The sequence below is a fragment of the Dromaius novaehollandiae genome, chromosome 13 (assembly GCF_036370855.1).
Source record: "Dromaius novaehollandiae isolate bDroNov1 chromosome 13, bDroNov1.hap1, whole genome shotgun sequence".
Taxonomy (NCBI): Eukaryota; Metazoa; Chordata; class Aves; order Casuariiformes; family Dromaiidae; genus Dromaius; species Dromaius novaehollandiae.
In genome coordinates, this window is record NC_088110.1 from 5,561,741 (window position 1) to 5,582,765 (window position 21,025).

At 42.6% G+C, this 21,025-nt stretch overlaps 1 long non-coding RNA gene across 1 annotated transcript in view; it reads left to right on the plus strand.

Annotated features, from left to right (window-relative positions):
• LOC112984390 (uncharacterized) overlaps positions 1-21,025 on the plus strand; it is a 591,798-nt gene that overhangs the window by 85,146 nt on the left and 485,627 nt on the right. Inside the window, exons 4-5 of the long non-coding RNA XR_010391380.1 lie at positions 274-393; positions 19,738-19,863. This is a non-coding gene — a long non-coding RNA (uncharacterized LOC112984390). The remainder of the gene's footprint in view (positions 1-273; positions 394-19,737; positions 19,864-21,025) is intronic.

Consider the following 21,025-nt stretch of genomic DNA (forward strand, 5'->3'; position numbering starts at 1 on the left):
TATGACCAGCATTTTCTTTAATACAGTTTTTTTGTTGCCAAGGTCACAGTACAAAAAAATTCAGGCATTATATAGTTATTCTTGAGAATTTGGCCATAAAGGTTAGCACCAGCTCTAATAGTGAAATTCAAGCTGTTGTGGTTTCATCACTAGGTTGTTGGTGATGTAAGTCAAGAACACTTGCTAAATGGTTGTTAAGGAGAGCTTTAACCCATGCCATGCTTTAGCCACATCCCAGAATTACGGACAACATGCTCCTGCTGTTTCTTGCAGATGTGACGTTTTGAAATTCCTTCTCTTCTTCAAAGGAGAATGTTCCTTGGAAGTTCCAGCCTGCGGAAAGCAGAAACTGCCACACCACAGCCAAGGCTGGTGAAATCTTCCCAGAGTGAGGTACTTGCACCTTGATCTGTGTCTATAATATCGAGAGTCTAGGAAATGTTGCATTTTTACTGGAGATTGTTGCCTGTTCTTGCCTGCATTTTGAACAGTTGAGAGATCAAGACATGGGGATGATGGTAGTATGACAGGCAGCAAAGGCAAGGTTAGGAAGTGATCCCAGCTGTACGTAAAAAAGAACAAGACAGAGACAACATAGGATGTGAAATCCCACATTTTTTGAACTGACCCATAATTATAACAAAAGGAAAAAACACTCAGAATGTTGCTGGGTTTTTCAAAACCAGCACAGCACGATCAAGGTGTGATTAGTTAAAAATGGGTACATTTTGGTTTGGCCTAACTGACAATATTTGGGAAAGAACTAAATGCTTTTCTTAGTCAAGAGGGTAAGAAAATATCTGCCTTTTCAGAAGTCCCCAAAATGTTTACAATTGCAAAGCTGTTTTGTGAATATGTTCGTCTGAGGGTGCCTGTGGGAACATAGTGGGTTTGTCTTTAATCCTGGAGAAAGTTTGAAATGCAGCTTTGATTCGTGGTAAAGGTGTGCTGGATTGGATGGCATCACGGTACATTGCAGTAGAGCAGACAGCACAGCCCAGAAACACTTCCTGAAGTTGTGAAAAAAGAAAGCTGCCATTCTTGGTGTTTTCATTTCTCCACTAAGAAGTCCATGTGTTATTGAAAGGGTTGTTCCAATCTGTCCACGTGGTTTTGCTTATTGAACAGAGTATGGTCAGTTCCTTTGCAATGGACAATGTTATAAGCAAAACATGAACTCCTAGTGTCTTCTCTCTAGTGCATGATACTCAGGAAAAAATACAGTGCCCTGCTAGAGAGCCTGATGTCTGCAGCAGCTTCAGGTACAAAGGAGCTGGCAAAATGTCAGTAGAAACAATAATAGATAGAGTTTCCTGTGGGCTGCTAACTCTTTTGCTAATTCTCAGAACTCCTCCTTTAATAAGACATGAGGTTACGGACCGTACAACTTGCTTTGTTTCCATATTAGAATGCTGCCATGCTTCATTTATGAGCATTTGCGTAAATCAGTACAGCTCATTCTTAAATGAAATGTGCAATGCGAAGATCTTAACTTAGGCTAGAGTTGCTTCTTTCCTCATATTTAATGGAGCACACGGATTTGATTTTTAAATTTTTAATTCTAACACATTTTATTAAACGTGCAAGCATAGAGAAGCACCACCAGTCAAAGACATCATTATTATATGCATGGAGGGTTATCTTCTGCCTTTCTGCCCTCATCATTCATTAATGATGCACAGAGGCTTGTTATTTGTCTTTTCAATTCTTTGACTTTATTTTATTGCTCATATTTTATGACACATGGAGAGCTGTGTAGCTAGCATTCATCATCAGCCATACATATCTAAGGGAATATCATCTCTATTAGGCCAGAAAAAGTAGCTTTTGTTCTCTTTGTATTTTACCTATGAACTTAGTCCAACACCAGTTTCTTATTGATGCTGTTTCTTGCAGTCTTTAATGTTCTAACAAAAGTAATATCACAGCTCTGCTGTACACCAGGAGAGAACTAATCCATTCAGCCTCACCTTTACCTCATTTCACAGCTGCTTATTCGTCCCTCCGCACTGGGTATGTTCACCTCAGCCCTAACTCCAACGTGCCATGCAGATAGTGACCTGAAGTAACGATTAAGATGTTGCCCAGTCTTTGTAAAACTGCCAGATCGAGATATCTTTTGCCAAGTCTGTTGGGTGCGTGTCTTTGCAAGGCACGCTGTGGTCCACTGGGAACAGTGAGGAGACTCTTAAACGACTTCTGACTCCCACATGTCGCGTTGGAAAGCCCCCCAAGATACTCTAATCATGGAGTCTTTGGAGTGTTTTAACATTTCAAGTTCAGTTTAAAGAGCTTAATCAAGCTTTCTGACACAACTGGCACACATTAACATTTTTGAGCTGTAAACACACAAACCCAGGAATTTCTAATTGCGAGTAATTAAAGTGTGTGGTTGGTTTTGAAATGTTTTCCTATTTTGAAGAAGTCTGAAGTGGTACAGCTCCCCAGCGATGTTCCCAGGGAGACGGGGCCTGCCTGAGGCTGCCTTGCTGCCTCTCCAAAGGTAATAGGGAAGAAAGTGGGCTGTGTACTCATCTCGCATGAACATGTGAGCTGGGGCTACTGTGGTATATGTTCATAGCAAAAAGTTACTTGGATGACTTCTGTTTATTAAAAATGTGTTAGCTCACCATGCAGAATATCACTTTCTGCCTGATATGACATTTAAAAGGATCGTGGTGTGCATCACTGTTTTACAAGAGAAGCACCTCACTGAAGTGTTTCAGGAGCTCAGGAACACAAACCCATGTGGCTGGATGTGGGTAGCTCCCATCGCTTTATGAAACGCATTTACAAATGAAATGTTCTTTGGACTACAGCTGTCCCTGAATTACTCTGAGAGGATCCAGAGACCTACCAGGCTGGGGCCACGCTCTCTGCGTGTCCTCTCCGTTGTTTGAGCGCAGAGGGAGGCAGTCCCTCCCCGACGCTGCAGTGCTGTAGCCACATGCTGCCTGGGGGAAACGGAGGGAACGTCTACGTCTCCCAGGGATGTGCTACACCAGGACTGTCTCTGCTTCCTCTGCAGCGTCTGGTGCTGACGACTGCTAAGGGGAACTTGATAGGGGACACAGCCTAATCGAATATGGTAATTCCTTGATTGCCACGATAGCTTGACACTTGACAAAAGCCACTGCTGCTTTTCTGCCCTCCTTCCACGTGCTTGCAGAGGAGTCTTGCATAACCTAGCCCTAAGAAAGAGCAGAGCTGCTGAGCCAGGGCTTGGCAGTCTGTTCTCTGGGGATGCGCTCACAAGTATTTTTGCTTCTAAGAGCGGTATTTCTGGTGGCCACATCACAACTCAGTTTTCAAGTGCTTGTCTTTTATTATCTCTCAAAGGGTTTCTTGATCTTCCTTCCTCTTCTAGTCTGTTCAAAAATACGGTAAGAACAGCCTTTATTGTGGTATTCTGGCACTTCTGTTTTCAGTTTCAGCCATAGTGAGGAAGCCCAGAAGGGAAAATGCGTTTTTGGAAGAAGTTAACCATTTGGAGCCTGAACTGATTCAGCAAGTGCAATATGGGATGATGTTTCTTACTCTGTCTGAAGATTCAAATTGGAAAAAATACACATAATCCTAAGTTTCTGCACTTGCCACCAACATGAGATGCATTTAAAATGTTTACTATTTAGGTCATTAAAATGTTTTGTTTTGGGCTACTTCCTGTTGTAGGATTCATTTACCTGCAGCGTTAGCAATCCAGTACATAAGCAAGACCTTCCTTTACAGGTTGACCAGTCAGTAAGTGCACCCTCCTTTGGACTGTGGTCACGCATGTGCACAGAATGGGTGGGACCGCAAGGAAATGTTTGGCAGGGGACACTGTGGAGCCATCTGAATTTGATTTCTCGTCTGGCATCTTTCATCTCTGCTCCCCTTCCAGGCCAAAGAATTATATCTCTGATATAGCAGAAATGCTGTAGTTAACACATGAGCTAGAACTATGATTGCTTTCACTGTGAATGTCCTGCTTCCTGCAGATGAATATCTTCTGTGCCAGTGAAGTGAGTAAATACCTGAAAAACGTGTCTGACATCCTGACAAATGAAAGAGAGTGTAGTTTACCAAGAAGATTAGGTTTATAACTAAGTACTTAAAAGGGAAGTGTGTTGGGGGATTAAATGAAAAGTGTTAAATTCCAGCCACCTCACTGTTCTGAGGCATTTAGTAAGTATGTGTCCTCCAGGGTGTCCGTTTCCTGCTAGCTATGCCCAGTCAGAGCGGCCGATCAAGGGGAAACACATTAAACTGAACGTGTTTCCATGCAACATGGACTGGAAAAGAGCGAGAATCAGAAGCCTGACAAAGCATTTATTGCCTAGTATGAAGAACTGATGCACAGCTTTGATTTTATTGATTTTATTGATATTTTATTTTGCATTCTCCAGGCAGGGAATATGGAGTTACGTGTTTCTCACTGTGCTTTTCACAATAGAGGATCAGCTATGCCCCTGCTAGAGGAGCGCACGCATTCTGCAATGCTTTGAATCAGTCTGTGATAAAATGACTCAGGTGTTAGCAATTTGCCACTTCCTTTGGAAGCCTGTTTCACAGCTGAATAAACATGGCTATGGGAGTTCTTCCTGCTCTGCTTTCAGTCGGAGGAGAAGTGAAAAGGATCAGGGTCCCCCTTGTTCTGTAGAGCAGAAGCACACTGGGATCACTGGGAAACAACATGAAGGTGTTTGGAGAAGGAAAGGAGAAAGCCTAAATGAGTGGGAGAGACAATCTCTACTGAGGATTTATGCTTTTAAAACTAAACCAGATGCCAGCAGAATGAAAGTAAAATGTCTGTTCTAATGGGGCCAGCTGTAGAATAGCAGACAGATGGCAATTATGGGATGGCGATGTTTTCATTTATTCTTCTGCTTCCAGAAGCTCCCATTTGCAGGCGGTATCCATTGAGTGGCAACACTGAATACTCAAACACTAATCCCCTTACAGGCAGGCCAAATGCTTTTTAAACAATAAAATCTTGAAAGAACAGGAGTCTAAATGTCCTGTTTAGAGCTCTTCCATGACATTTTTCAAATTCCAACTTGGACATTTGGAAGTCCAGACCAGAATTCTCCCATTAGCCTCCCTGAAACCCGCTGGGTAATCTTACAGAGGTTACTCAGCAAGCAGCAGTGCCTCTGCCCCAGCTCTGCAGAGCCAGGCACTAGCTTCAGAGCGAGCAGCAAGTCCCTGAGGGTCCAAGTGAACTATTAGAAATAAGAGATTGCGAGGTCTTGGCAACAGTTGCTTGCAGCCAGGATCCAGGTGGGAGTCTGCCCTGCTTCTCTGCTATCCCAGGGTAGTAAAGATTTTTTCCACTTAGAGTATTTTAATGAGCATAATCACATACACTTACTGCATGTGGTTTATAATGCTCTGACTTCTCATCTCATGTTTGCAAAGCCACAAATCAGAATGCTATTTTTAGATGGAGACACTGTCTTGGATTCATACTGAGTATAAATATTTATAAGAAGATAGAGCCCAAATAATTCAAGAATGTTAGATTCATTTAAATACTTCCAACACTCGGGTGAAGTCAGCTGGCAAGTAAAAAAGGTTAAGCTTAATTTCCCCCTTCTCCTATGAGAGAATTTGCTGAACTTAAAGTTAATATACATTTTCCAGACTTATATTTACTCAAAGATAATTTGTACTAACTGCAGAAAAGAGATGTTCTAAAGATTTAGCATTATGTTCTACTTTGCTTCTTCTGTGTTGACTACTGCAAGATGCTTTTAATTCTGCAGGCAGCAGGCACCTAATGAAGGCATCACAAGTGTCTGAAGTGATGCTAAGATCTTTATGAAAGTTTGTTACAGCCAACCATGGGTGACTTTCAGACAGCCACCATCTCTTGTACGGTATATATCACCTGGAACTGTGTGCAGCTGCAAAGCATTAATGGTTTCACTCTTTGGAGGTGTCTGAGTCAGTTTTTCTTCTTAAAAGGTTCTTTGCTTGAGTGTCAAGATGTAGGAACCATGCTAAATGTGGTCAGACTTGGAGAGGATCCATGGAGTAGTGAGACAATGAGGTAGAGTGAAAGAAGGAAATTGCAACTTATTCTCCTTTTTCCAAACTGAAAATTCACCCAAGACAGATAAGACCTTTGCTCCCCTTATACTGTCGGCCGAAGTACCTTTAGGATTCTCATACATACGCTGTACACAGTGAAGGGAAGACATTTAGTGGGCAGCTAGTGTTACCCCTCGGTTTTGCAAGCTCTCTTCTAACCCAAATGCTACGTTGATAACTGTGCTTCCTTTGACTCTGCATGGTTAGTGTGCCAAATACAGCATCACTGAACCACGAAAAGAAGATCCAAAAATGATGGCTGTTTAGTGCTGCCAAGCAGGCTGTGTTTTCTCAGGTGCTAAAGTTGCTCATTAAGAGCACATGTGGTGATGAAAGCTCTTGGGCTACAGGTCTGTGAGCTCTTATGAGCAAGAAAGGTTATGGACTACCTGAAGAAGAATGGTATCAATGTGAGCTGGCTCAATATATATCATTCACTTGCACTGAGCAATGAAATAGAGCCTCTAGAATTGGTGTTCACAGCCCACAGATGAGGTAGGAAATGTTTATGTCAAGTAATATACACACAGTTGTAGTGAATAATGCCAGATCTGATGCTAACTCGAGTACTAAATTTATTGAGTTCATATAAGACAGATTAATCAGTGGCTGTTAAAGACAGTGGTCTAAAGGCATCCTGTAGCTCTGGCAGCCTCTGAAACACTGGACTCCTAGAAGCTTAGGAGGTTTATATGAGGAAAAATCATTCTATACATTTCATGTCTTTTATATTCTTACACTCTTGACCACCAGAGGCAGCCACAGTAGAGCTAGATGGGGTGTTTTGATGAACCATGATGGCTTTTCTTATGTTCTTAAGCTAAAGGCACTTAACTTTGAGTCCAAGCTGGGATGTGAATACAAGCGTTGAAGAATCAGAAATACTTTGTCTCAGATTCCCAGAACTTGAGAACATTTATTGCATGTGTCTCAGTGAACTTCACTGGGAGTGACTGCTGTGCTTTTCTAACCATGACCAAAATATTTCTCTCTCATCTCTGTAAAGCAGAAAGCACTGATTCTTCTGGCAGAAGCCAGATTCAGACATGGAGGGGTGACAGTCATTTGGGTCTTCCATGTTAAGATATGTTCGTTCTGATGCTCCTACACTGCTATAAGCTCACTGAAATCAATGGACAGGGCCATGTGGCGTTTGGGCAAGAAATAAGTGAACCAAAGGCCTGCCTTACAGGTTACAAATGGCTGTGAGAGAAAAGCAAGCAGAAATGTTCTAGATATGCAGCAGAATGATGGTCCCACTAAGTATTCTGCTGCAGGGTACTATCTGAGATGCAACATCAAAGAGGAAACGAACAGTCACCACAAAGAGATGATGATAAAGTTATTTTATAAGTGCCTAGCATAGCTTTTAGTAAATTAGTGAGAGATCTTTTTCTGTAATGCTTGGTGACACATGCACAAAACCCCTAGCACATCTGATTTCTAAGGCTTCAAACGCTGGCACATATTTCTCTGCCACTCGGAACATAAATAAATGTGAAAACGTCTCTTTATCTACTACTGATTATGGTCTCAATTCTGCGCAATATGGAGGAGATTAAAGGCTGATACGTCTGTGTACCGCCTAAGGCACTCGCACAGCGGGAGGATGGCGGTGGCCTTGTTCCACACACGGCTCCAAATGCCGTAAACGTCTCTCTCGCGGCAGTCACTTGCTACCGTGTAAAGATCACTCCCATTCTCTGCATCAGCTTTGCTAAGTGCTTGTTCTTATTAGCCTGAACAGTGACAGTTTGTTATTGTGGGCTGCGCTGGGACATTTCCCTCTCCGGTAGTACGTTGTTTGCCAAATCTACGTGTTACTGCGTTTGTCTGTGCAGTGCAGGCTGCCTGCTAAGATAGATTTTTTTTTAACTTGAACACTTTGTAGCTTTAGGCCAAATTCTGTTCTCAGTTACACCTGATTAGATCAAGACTAGCTTTAGTCATGTCATCCCTACATCCCAACTCCATTTACATCAGGATAGCGGCAGGCAGAATAGATCACTCAGCCTTAGATATCTCTTGCTTATCACAATGTAACAAAACATCTTTTCTGTTGTTTTTATTTCTAGAGTTTTCATCTAAACACTAAAACCGTCTAGACATTTAAGCATCATTAGAGTAACTTAAGAATACAGTAAAGTCATTTTCCAGGGAAAGGGTAACAGCGTGGTTTGATGAAGCAAATGAAATCCTTGCAGAGTTGCTGCTGTTCCAGGGTGGGTAGGGCAGCTGTGTTCCTAGGGATGTGCTCTGGCCGGCCGGCCAAATCTGGAGCAGTGTGCCTCATGGAGGAATACAGAGGCTTTACGTCCCCGCGAGCACCATTTTGTGATGTCTGCCATGTATCCTTAGCAGGGAGGGAAATGTGCTCAAAGTTTCCTTGCCTTCTTTTGCTGCCTTTTTCTCTGGAGAGGTAGAGCAATTCTGTAACAAAGCACTGATTTGTAAGCAAACAAGATGCTCTGAAACCCAGCATGACCAGGAACTGAACTGCACAAATGACTTCAGGTGCCAGCCATCCCTGTTGTAGCTGGTTGGCTTCTGCCTTACAGCTGCGCAGTCTTCTCAGGCAAGGCCCTCGCTCCCTGAACCATCTGCAGCACCAGGTCCCAATAGGTGAGTAATCCACGGGGATGTCCTCAGCTGGTGTAACTCATAACCAGCTCCGTTAGCCTCAAAGGGGATTGAAATCACTTGAGCTACCTTGATTTACAGCAGCTGAAAACTGAAGTAATACTCTGTATTTCAAAAAGAGGGGAGGTTTCCTTATCCTTCCTCCAGAAAGGCTGTTTTCCCTTAGGTGGAGTCAGTCTGGAGAGAACCTCTTCTGTGTGAGAAAAGTCAGTCCCAAGCTCTGATAACCCATGTTTAATTCTGAATGCTGAAGTGCATCAGAGTTGAAAATCTTATCTGCTACAAAGTAAGCTTTATAATTAATTTTTTTCTGTATGTCAGGTATTCTGTGTGTTTTAAAGACAACAGGAGAGACATAGAGTTTTTCAGAGTTCCTTGTTTTCTTCTTCTCAGTCACTTCTCCCAGTAGAAAGCAAGAGACTTTAGAAATCTCTCTTATAAAATTTCATTTGAAACAAAGATTTTTTCCATTTTTAATACATAACTACTTTTTCTGCTTGGTTCTTAATTAAGAAAGTTTTTTTTTTATCTTTGGGATTAAGTCAATGTCTATATCATGTAGTGAAAATGGAAGTGAAGCATCTTTTATGAAATAGAAACTATTTAATGTAACTTCACTGAAGTCAGCAGACCTGTGCTAGTTTTTGCCAGTTAAAATTTCAACTTTGAACATGTGCAGTAAGTAGAGAAATTAAGTTATAAGACATGTTTCTTTAAATGGGCTGCAGTGAGCTTTGTGGATCAACATTATGAAACAAGGTGGGCAGTTACTAAAAATATCTGTTTTTGAGAGAGAAATGCAATAAGTAAGTCAGGTTTGTAGGTATCTTGCTTCTTTCTCTTGCCTAACTGGTCCTAGACAAAGTTGTGATATGAGACAAGAAGCAGGTCACTGCATGTTTCCGGGACTATGGATTTTTGTGACGTTTAAGTGATAAACTGATTTGACCATTCGGCAATCTTAAACAAACTTTTGAAAGTAAAGAAACACTTCTGACATGGCAACTTGAAATTTTGCAGATTTTTTTCATTAGGCTAACTGAATGTTCTGAGGTTTCTAAGTCTCACTAAGGACTAAATCATGACTGCATCTTTTTTTAACACACTTATGATTTAATCTGAGGTGATTATTATATATTGCAATCCTGCCAGGAGCCCTGGAGGTACTGCAGACACTGTATCTGGACTTCTCAGCATTTGAGAAGAAAAGAAAACAAATGTGTGCAAGGGAACGCTTGCTAATGAGATATAATGTCTCGAGTATTTTGTTCCTCCTTAAAAATTGTATCTTGTATTGGGGTCTGATGTAATCTTAACACAGTAAGTTCAGACACTAGGTAAAGCAGCCGATTCTGAACCCATGTGTTTTGATTAGCAATTATTCCTCATTTCCTCTATGCAGTTTGTTTGGGTTACTTCCAGTTATGAAGAGTATCAACACTAGGTTGCTTATGTGGGCAGCATAAGAGATGCTATGTTTTTTTTTCCTCTTTCCTTTTTCTCTCCACCGCTTCAAGCGTTAACTTAGATTCCTCTGTCTGCAGCCCACTGAGTTCTTAGGAGCTAGCTTCAATTTCCAGACCCAAGTCTCCATCAAGAGAACATTGTAATAAATTATTTTGGGAAGTTTTGGAAGCATAAATTGCATGTGCATTTCTTAACAGTTCTAAGGGACGAAATTCTCAAAAGGGAGTGGGCATGGCTAGGAGAGCAAAACAGAATTCCTGACTGTATTTTGAGAGCTTTACTATATACATTTAAGGGAAGACATGCTCACTTGTGAAGCCAGCTTTTAACCTACTACAAGTCAGGGTGTACGTACAGTTGTGGAGCTGAAATGAGTACTTTTGTGTCAACTCAATTTGAAAAACAGTAAGTTTTCCAAGACAATCCCAGAACTAAAATGTTCTTGAGAACTAGTGTGTTACTTGTTTGCAGTTTGTAATGTGTAAGTAATAATCTCTGCTAAATTTGAGGTGCAGATTTAGAACATCACTGAAGTGTGAATGAATTGAAGAGTGTTTCTGATTGTGTGGTTTGATAGCAGATGCAATGGGCAATAAGAGGGCTACAGAGTGAAGCACAGCTCATTAATTTACCTGACCACTTAAAATGACTTCACCTGAATCAGGAAGTTACGAAATTTGGTTGGTGGAGAGGATTTAGGGAGTCAGAGGTTTGAAGTTATCAAGGTTGACAGTTGCAGTTTTTAGAACCTGAAGAAAATTATTTTTTTCTTTCAGCCTTTTGAGGTAATAAAGGGTCCAATCTTGTAGCAATGGAGGTCATCAGTAGATTTTTTCTTTTTCTTTTTTTTCCCTTTCTTTCTTTCCCCTCCTCTCTCTGTCCACTACAAGATCATCCAGGGCTGAAGTGCAGTTGGGAGTATGCCAAGCTTGTGTGGGTCAGCTGTTCTTTACTTGGACAGATCTGGTGCATTGCAAGCTAGAGGGATTACGAATTTCTTAATCGGAAACTCGGTAACTGCTGCTGATTATTTTTCTTACCAACAGTCTGTAACTTCCAGCTTAATTGTGTGGACATTTGATTGCAGTTAACAGAGCACATGCATTCCCTAGCAGATGTTGGGTCTTTTGCTTACTAGAAATAGGTTATGGAGCAATTCCTTGAACAAAATGGTCATGCTCAGAAACACAGATCTACTGTAACCCCATGTTAATCTTCTGAAAGTATTAATCAAAACTTGTCCACTGAAACAGCATGAGAAATAATGCTGTAAATCATTCTTCAGACAAAAAGGCAAAAAACCCTGAAAACAAAACACTCTTCTACTGTATGGATTTTATTTATTTATTTTAGAAAGTTAATTGTAGCCTTTTGGGATATAGATGAACCTTGTCAGTAAGGTTCAGAGAAGTTAAAGTTCAGGGAAGGTCAGTTCAGCAATGTGCTTGTGAACAAGACCATTGTGGTTTTGCACTTTTTTAATTGCCAACTCTGGGCAATGGTTAAATGTGTTTTTCAGAGTTTAAATAACCTTTGAGATATCTGTTGTCTGTGTTGGACCCAACCACTTACTGCTTTTCTGTGTGAATCCATTTCACTGGCACATGAATAATTCTGCTGTTGCATGTTGTAGTGGAGCTTTACTACTGGTCTGCATATTAGAGGAGGTTAAACATGGAAGATCCTATATTTTAAAATAGGAGGTGCAAAAGAAGAAAAGGTTAATTTGTCAAGTAACAGTAACGTGATCTGTTAAGAAAGCCTGGGCACTTCATTGTAAGTGGAAGTCTAGGTTACAGCTGCTCGTGTATGTAATCAGAGGAGGGGAAAGCAATAAATAAGTTTGACCCAACAGTTCACCAGAAATTTAAGCCCTTCTGAGGTCAGAACGAGCAGATGCCCTGCAGGCTGTGGTTAATGCAGGCGATGGCCCTGCCCTGGTCTGCGGAGCAGGTTCCGGCCTTGTCCCAGCCACGGCGAGGAGGCGACAGCGCTGCTCCCCTGCGCTCGTGCTCGGCTTCCCGCGCGGGGGCCGAAGCTGGTGCTTCACCGGGGAGGAATGCCCGGGCGGCAAGCGCCTGGCTGACGAACTTGCTGTGCGCTTGCCAGAATTGCACAGCAATTTAACACACCTCCGCGAAGCTGGGGAGGTGTTAAAAGCTTGTATCACCAACAGCACCAAAAAAGCTATGAGGGAATTTAAATGGCTCTTTTCCATGACTGCCTGTGAAGGAGATACAGAGAGGAGGAACTGAGATGCCATGTAATAACCTGTCTATTTTTAATAATTGGCCAGTACAGCCACTACAGTCTGTTTTGCTGAAGCTTAGGTCAGTGCCTCCCCGTCCAGGGCTCCCTGATGGGCGCCCCGAAGCTCGGAGCTGTTTAACATCACGTCCAAACTCTGCGGCTTCGGCCTGGCCTCGGGCTTCTGGAGTTTGTCATTTCAGCCCATCGGGCAATTCAAGTCAGATGGGACTTTATCTGGTGTAAACCAAATCCTTCTATGCCCTACTACCTTTATCTGCAGGATCACTTCATACACTTCTTTTCCTTGGCTTTAACACAGGCCATCTTTAAATAATTTACTACAGTGCAGGGGAAAGTATCTGGCATGATGGTTATAGTGGAAGTCGGGGGGCTCTGTACCTGCAGGTCCTCTTGTTACTTAGAGTAGTCAGTTTAACTTCTTTGCCTCCGTTTCAAAAAAACCTATTAAAACTGATGTAACAGAGCATTTTAAACATAATGTACTTTATTGCCTGAACTGGGCCCCTCAAAAAGTGATGCTGTTGAGCGTAAAGAAAGAAGGCAGAGTGTGGTGCTTACTGTTAGGGTTAGTGCTTTGCAATCCCAGGATGAAAGACATTATATAGCCACAAAGTTGTTTCAGTAAATATTTATTATCCAAAGTTGTTTTCTGTTTGGATATTTCCCTGAGCTCTTCAAAGAGCCCTTGTGTGTATTTTCTCTTTAAAGGCAGAAAGCCTTCGTGTGTATTTATATTTTTGTTTAAAAGGAGAAAATTGCGAAGTAAAACATGTTTGAAATGCAGCAGTTTTGTCTTTGCTCTTGTCCCGATGGTGGTTTTGGGCCCCGAGGCTCCCGATAACGCTCGCGGGCCGCCTGGGGAGCGCCGCGGGGGGAGCAGCCCTGCCTGGCCGCTGCCTCGGGCGCCGGCGCCGGGCGATGGAGCAGGGCTCGGGCTCGGCAGGCCTGCGCAGCGTTGCGCCGCGCCTCGTAAACGCTGCGGCGTGCTTCGTGAGGTCAGGCGCGTGCAGTCGGCTCCGAGGCGATACTTCACAAACGCTCTGAGAAGACGAGCGTGGAAAAGCAAAGGCTGGTTTTGGAAGTGCTTTGGAGCCCCCGTTAGCCATAACTCCTGGTAAGGGCAATGCGGCCCCGCTTTGGGGCGGCGTTAATCTGGCCGCGAGCGGCATCGGTGGCTTCCCGCTGGCGCTCGTAGCTGGCTGCAGCCGAGAGCCGCCTCGGTGGCCCGGCAGCTACGGCCCGGCTGCCTGTGCCATTTTCAGCGGCATCGACGGCTTTTGTGCATGCCGCGAGGGCCCTGCGACAGAGTGGGTACAGCGCGCGAGGGCTGGAAAACCCATCGAGTTTTCAGAAGAAACTTTCGTGGTCACAAGCGTTGAAAGTGTTTGGGGGCGGTGGTGCGTGGGGAGCCCGCGGGTCCCGCAGAGAGGCCTTTCTCCGTGCGGCCGGGGGCTTGCAATGCCCGCGCGAGTGGGGCGTGCCTGGGGAGGGTGCTGAGTCTCATCTCCCCTTCCCCTCTGTCAAGGCCATGCTTTAGCCTCGATTACCTGAATTATGCTGAAGGCTTCATTACAGTTTCACACATCTGCTTTATCCTGAATGGCAATGAATGGAGGAGGAGGAGGCGGCTTCCCCCCAGTTTCCAAAACATTTATGTCCAGATGGGAAAGACATTATGAAGAAGATAGGAGAAAACATCGCTTTAAAATATTTCCCAAGCTGGTCTTCCTATGGTATATGGCCTAATAAAATCCTACCGTAAAAGAGCAATTGGTCAGGGCATCTTTGAGGAAGTTAGGGCTGGTTTTGGTGTTCGGAGGGTTTGCGGCTGAGATGACATCATGCGAAAGCGGGACGTGCCAGGGCTCAAAGAGGCGGCGCGGGGAAGGGGGGGACGTTGCCCTCTTTATATATTAAAGAAATCAAGGTCATATGAATGAATTCAGGGAATTTATTATAACAAAGAGAGACATCAAAGCGTGGCATAACTTTGTCTTCCCAACGTTTGTAAAATTCGGTATTAAAGTCATTCAACTTGGGGAATAAAATTTGATGTGTGCACGTGTCAAGTGCTGTAATTCCTCAAACAGCATCAGGAAACTGAGCTTTCTCAGCCTTTGATCAAAGGTTAACTGCACGGGTTTCACTTTTTTTTTTTGTAACCGGTTTTCTTCTTTGCAAGTCCTCTAGGGCTTTTGCTAACAAGATGTTTTTAAAGTATTTAACAAACCCCCAAATAAATAAATAGTCTCAAACTGACAAATCTAGTGATTTAATGGAGAAAAATTTTAAAGAGAGAAAGTCCCTACTGCCCCGGTTGTATTATGACTTTCAGAAAAGAAAAAAATTTGGGATTCTTTAAGTGATATTTTTGGGATTGTTTCTACTGCTTCTTTTGTGAATGGTTCTCGTTTTCTTTTGAGGGTCCCTGTCAAAATAAATTGGAATTTGGTTCATAAATGCAGCTGGAGAAAGAAGTGGCATAAGATCCTTACGCAGAAAATGCTGAAATAGGTAGAAATGAAAACAATCTGGGAAGCGAGGAGAAAGTTTGGCCCCAGTGCTGCTCTCATTGGCTTGCGGGGTATTTTCTATCTAGAAATTCATGCTGTCAGGAGGCTGCCATACCTGTGTGTATGGTGGTTGTGCTCCACGGCAGGCTGATCAAGGGTTTGGTGGCACAGGTGGGCCAGGCTGGGGTCCAGCTTGCGTTGGGCTGCCTGGGCTCCCCTGCGGGGCTGCGGCTTCCTCCCGAGCCTCCGTTCCCTGCTGGAGGTGCTGTCTCCTTTCCCTTGGAAGGAGTGTTTCTGGCTTTCTGGGGAATACGGAACCTGGTTTCATAAATCTGAAGTAAACCAAATCCTGGATTTACTGGTCCTGTGTCCTAGTTGTTTTGGCCTACTCTTGAACTCCCAGCTCTTCCTCTTGTTTCTTGTCCCTCATGTCGTTCCCATCTGTGCATCTGTAATGGGATCCTCCTTTGTCCTTTCTCCCAGGACTTACTGAAGCATCTGATTTCCCTCCCTCTTTTTTTCCCTCTTTCTCTCTCTCCTCTCTCCCCTGCTATTTTGATTCCTCCCCCCCGCCCCTCCTCTCCCCCACCCCACCTCATCAAGGAAATTCTAACATCTTTCTCCATGGTGTTGTCAAGAAGCATAAGGCAGAGCCTGGTATCCTCCATTATTCCACCACTATTACTAAGGAGTGTTGTAATAAAGCTGGTGACTGTAGGGATTTTATGGAGATAGCTTTTCAAGGAATAAAATCAACTGGATTGGCAGCCTGCATAGTGGAGGCACATCAGAGGAATCGCCACATCCTGTGTTGGGGTGGATGCAGGCACATGAAAGACTGTATTAGATGCATCCCTTTTGGTCCCCAACTGTCCTCCCACAGGTCTGGTTTTGGCTGCATGCAGAGAATGACTGATTTCACCCATAGTTACTGTGTAGAAGTAAGCCCTCGCCTAGCAAACCATGCAGCCACTGTTCTGAGACTAGGAATTGTGAAGCAGCACAATGTATCAGGAGGTCAAACATCCCATGTTATTACTTCCAGTGTCTATACTACTAAATTGATGTTGTTATTCCTTCTATTATTTCTATCTGAAAGTTAAGGAATTAGTGACTTAAATGATCAGCTTAAATAACCATAACAAGGAGATCTCAGTATTTTTTTAATCAGTTTAAACAGTTTATCCTTTGCAGAGTATTCAATCAATGGCACATTCAGTCTTCTCTAATTATGGATGAAGAACAAATTTGGATGCTTATTAACAAACCTCCTGACCATCTGGGATTTTTCTGTGCACTAAAATCAGGGCTTGGACCAGATGATCTCCAGAGGTCCATTCCAGTCCTAACTGTTCTGTGATTCTGGATCTTCCAAACTAATCTGGTAATTTTCTGGAGACAGTCTTGATATTATCTCTCCCAGAATCAACCACAACCAACAGAAATTAAAGACAGTAGTTGGCTAGGCAGTTTTGAGCTACAAATGATGTCTGGTTTAAACTTGGATTAAAATTTTAGATTGTCCATCTCATCTTATTCCCCTTCTTTTGAGGTTATAGGAAATGGTTAGCTTCAAAAACCTGCTTCCTTTGAAGGCAGTAAATTTAGCTGAATAGGGATTAGGGTGTGACCTAAAGGTCTTAGAGGAAGATCATGGCCACCAGTGTGTGTGGTGGAAACATGGCTAGGGTTCCTCAAGTATCAGCCTGGCTTTTTAATAAACAAAAATTGAAAGAGTCTACTGTGGATGAGACAGGAATGTTATCCAATTCTTCTTGGCTGACCCCAAGAACTGAAATAATAGAAGTGGATGAGACTTAATAGTAGAAAATACATGTTGTTATACTTAGATGAATCACAGGAATGTGTGTCCTACGGTTAGGTAGGTCACTGACCAAGTAGATCAGTGGCATCTAGACATCTTTGCACATCTAGTAAACTCTGTCTGACCAGTTGTTTATACAGTGTCTGATACAATATTTTCCTGAATTTAATTGAAGCATCTAAGTATTGCACTAATCCATCCAAATGGTACAGTATAATTACAGTAAGTAGGGAAGAAACTCATGCATGGAGGAACCAATTTCTGGCAGAAAGCTAACGTGTGTGACTTGGTAAGAACCTTGGAGGTTTATCCAGATTGATATCAGAATTTTTTTATAAGGCTTCACCAAAAAATCTGCTGTAATTTGGGCACGCATACCCAGTGCTGCAGATCTCCTGGGAATGGGAATGGGAATCGCCCTAGTGTTTATTCAGGCAAGACTGTGCCCTTAGGTACAGCCCAAAGCAAGAAACAGTCAGTGAGCTGCATCAGATTTCCCAAATGTATTGCTTTCTTCTTGCTCCCAGAAGTAAAATTGCAGCCTGCAGAGTTTTAAATGAATGTCTATATACAATTTACCAACTCTTCAGAAGCACATCCTCTGAACTGAAGAAAGCAGAAGCATATCATGTTGCAATTACCTGATATAGAGTTTGAAAAAATACAGTGGTTAACTACCATCATACTGCTTTGGGCTGCAAGATAGATTTGGGAATAAAACAAGTCCCCAGCATAAGTGTAACATTGCAGAAGTAAAGAGAATAAAGGGTGGGAGCTGGCCCTCTCCAGAAACCTTCATTAAATGCCATGGTCAAAAAGGCAATACAAGCATTTAGGCCCAAATCCTGTCACTTGCTAGGCTGATTTCATACAGAGTTGGACAGACCTAACTGAGCAGAGACTGGCTTGCGGTCTCCCCTAGAACTACAATTTCCTGCATGCTTGACAACTGGCTTGTGGCCTTTGGCCTAGAAGCCAGTGTGTTACAACGTCTTAAATGTGTGCAATGTAATTTTTGTTAGTCCTAAGTGTCTTTTACTGTCATCGAGACTTTTGTAAGGCTAGCCCAGTCTCTGAAGGACTGCGCAGTGCGTTTTCAGTATCTTTGATAGAGACTGCATGGGATGAAGCTGAAGCAAGGCCTGTTGTGTACATACTAGTACTGGCAAGCAGCTGCGGCATCTCTCCTAGCTCAAGTCCCGTTCAGAAGTTCACAACTCACTGGCGTGAGGGCACCTGTCTCCGCTCGCTGCCCAAGCATCTATAGTTGAAATGCAAAACCTTTAGGGTGTTGGGTTATGTAACGACAGCCTTGCTAATGAATAACCCCACCCTAATCTTGGAGTCTCTTTTGCATGGAGAAGAAATGTGAATCCCCTGGTTGTCAGTAGATGCTGGAGATGTTTTCTGCAGGAATTTCACATGCTCTTTCCTAAGGAGTTGCTTCCTTTGTGGCTTCCCTACCTGCATGCCTGCTGCACAGCTTTCCTGTGCCCAGCGCTCCTGGCTGGGAAAAGCAGTGGTTGGGAACTGCCCGAACAGTCCCAAATTCTCCCTGGCTCTATTCTCAACTCTCTGCTGTGGGCAAATAGGAAAGAAAGAAGGGAAGTTGGTGAAGGAACTCCTGTCAGTTTTCATAGGTTCTGAAGTTAGTCCTGTTGAAATTTTAGGGAAGATGGCTAATATTTTTTCTATAAGGGCTTTTTTTCAAAAAAACCCAAAGTGATATTAAAGCTGGGCATTCTGTCTTTGTTATCGTTTCTCAATAGCCTTCAAGTTGCAAACTGGTTTTTAAAAAAAATACGAAATTAATTTTCTTGCTATTACACTGGAAACATGGAATTTGGACTTCAAGTTAGATTTTTCTGCCACAAAATGCAGCCATGTATTACAATGAAGCCTTATCAAATTAAGCACCCTGTCATCTCCTTGCCTGTGGTTCTCTCACTGCTTCTTACTTGTGATCAGGCCCCCCTTACTTAAAGGGGAGCTGGCAGAAAGGGTAGGCTTGAACTCTTTTTGACTTTGACAAAAGGTATGTGAGTAGGCAGCAGGTTTTGTAGAACCTAATGTGGATATAAATCCTCTACTCAATGATATTATTTTAAGCAGTATTCAGAAGCCTAGATCCTATAAGTTTGATACTGAACAATCATTTAGATATTCTTAAGGAACTTTGTTGCCAAGTTTGATCATGTCCTACATATCCATAGTAGCTGGATCTGGGACCACTTGCTCTGTAGCTAGAAATTCTGTGGTGCATTCAGCATTGCCAACCCAAAGCATTCAGAAATTGTGAGTCAGCCCTCAAAAAAAATCACAGGATTTTGAAAGCAATAAGCATTTATATCTCACAACTTGTTTCCAGGTTTTGAGTATTTATGATTCATATTTGCAAGCTTTTCTCTACAAATATTGACATTTAACTGCTTTTAAAACAACAACTGAAAATAGACCCTCATGTAGTCATATAGCTATCGAAGCTAGGTCTTCCCAGAAAGCGACAATCAATTTGTGCATTGGCAATACAATGAGCAGATTTCCTTCAAATGACAAACCAAATAAACTGAGCCATGAAAAGTTTGAATTTTCATTTGCAATTAACTGTTCTTCTGCAGGCTTGATTATTCATTTGCTCAGCCCAGTTTTGCTGAGGTTGAAGGCCAGCAAATAGAAATGACCAGTCTCATTTTGGAATTACAAACTGCAACTACAAAGCATGTGGCAAAACACAAACTGGATTTTAAGAAGTTATTTACATTTTAATAACCTGAAATGATAGGAATTTTGGTAGTGTTTTATGTTGACTGAGTGTTTAAAAATGAAATCAGATTCACAGAACATATAAGGTATTTATGTAGATAAAACTGTCCATGCGTTACTGTGAAACTATGACACGTGTTATGTATATTTGTAAATCTAACAGCTTGTTGTTTTCCTTGCTAGGGAGCAGGATTCTCCAGTTTGCTCCTGGAAGCACAGCCTCGCACCAGTTTTTGCTGTCTACCGGCATTGTGATCAGCACTGACACCTGAAAGATACGGCATTGAGAAACAAGTATGTTATTCTAAGGTAAGCTGAAAATAAGATTCATTTTGGATTGGTCTATGGCATCATAACTCTGTAGACAAATTCTCTCTGCAATTTCAGCGGTTTCCTTTTCTGCCTCGACGTTTTGTATAAAGATACAGTGTCAAAAGTTGTGGCATTAAAAGGCAGCAATGCCTGAACATTTCCCAGTGCTGTGCATAGACTGTAGATAAGGTGGCGGGTCTCCTACAAAATATAAACAACAAGAAAGCCTGTTGGAGTAATGGTGATACCGGCTGCCAGCTGCTCAGCCAGGCTCACAGCAGTTTCATTTCAGTGTGTTCCCCTAAAGTGGGTTCTCGAGCTTTTAAAAAGCCTCTTAGAAAGGCAGTTTCAGGAGAAGCTATTTTGGAGCTTAAGGAAGAGGCAGTCCACTTAACATTTCTATCCTACTGGGAAAGTGCTGTTTATGTTGATAAACTGCAGGGAGCTGCGCACTCCCATTTTGATAGGGCTGGCGAGTAGTCTAGCTACCACGCTGTCTTCCTGACAAGCTGCCTCTTTACGTAGAGACAAGAAGTCAAACGTCATGTCAAACATAAAAGTGGGACAGAACAGTCAGAAGTTAAAGGTCAGGCTTTGAGAGGAATCTTTCCTCAAGCTAAGCCTTGGCTTTTGACTGTGACGCTCCTTGGGCAGGACTTTCATGCCTTTTCCTTGAAGCTTTCAAAGAACTTGGCAAATACGACAACAAATACAAGGCGGGGGGGGGGGGGGGGGGAAGCTGGTTCACCTGCAATTCTTCAGAAGTAAGGCAGCTCTGAGCGAGTAGTTTGCAGTGAATTAGTGGGTAAGGTATCTAAGCATGAACTAATTAATCTTGCTCCATGTAATACTTGATCGCTTCAGTTCCAGGCTTTTCTTTCCACAAGACTTATTTCAACTTATTTCCAAGCTGTTTTCAGTTCTGATTCATGCTTTTTAATCTGTTTGCTTCAGAAGTCAAAAGCAGAGAAGCAGAAGACTGCTTATCCCTGGTAGTAAGGCTGAATCTGTTAAGGAGCAGTTGGTGATTAGAGTGGTTTGGTTTGTTTAAAATAATTTGCAGGCAGTCTTACATTGCAGCTTTATTCTAAACTTGCAAGATATGATCTGGACCCAGCTTGGCTCTCCAAATATAAGAAACTTTTAAATTAAGCTCATC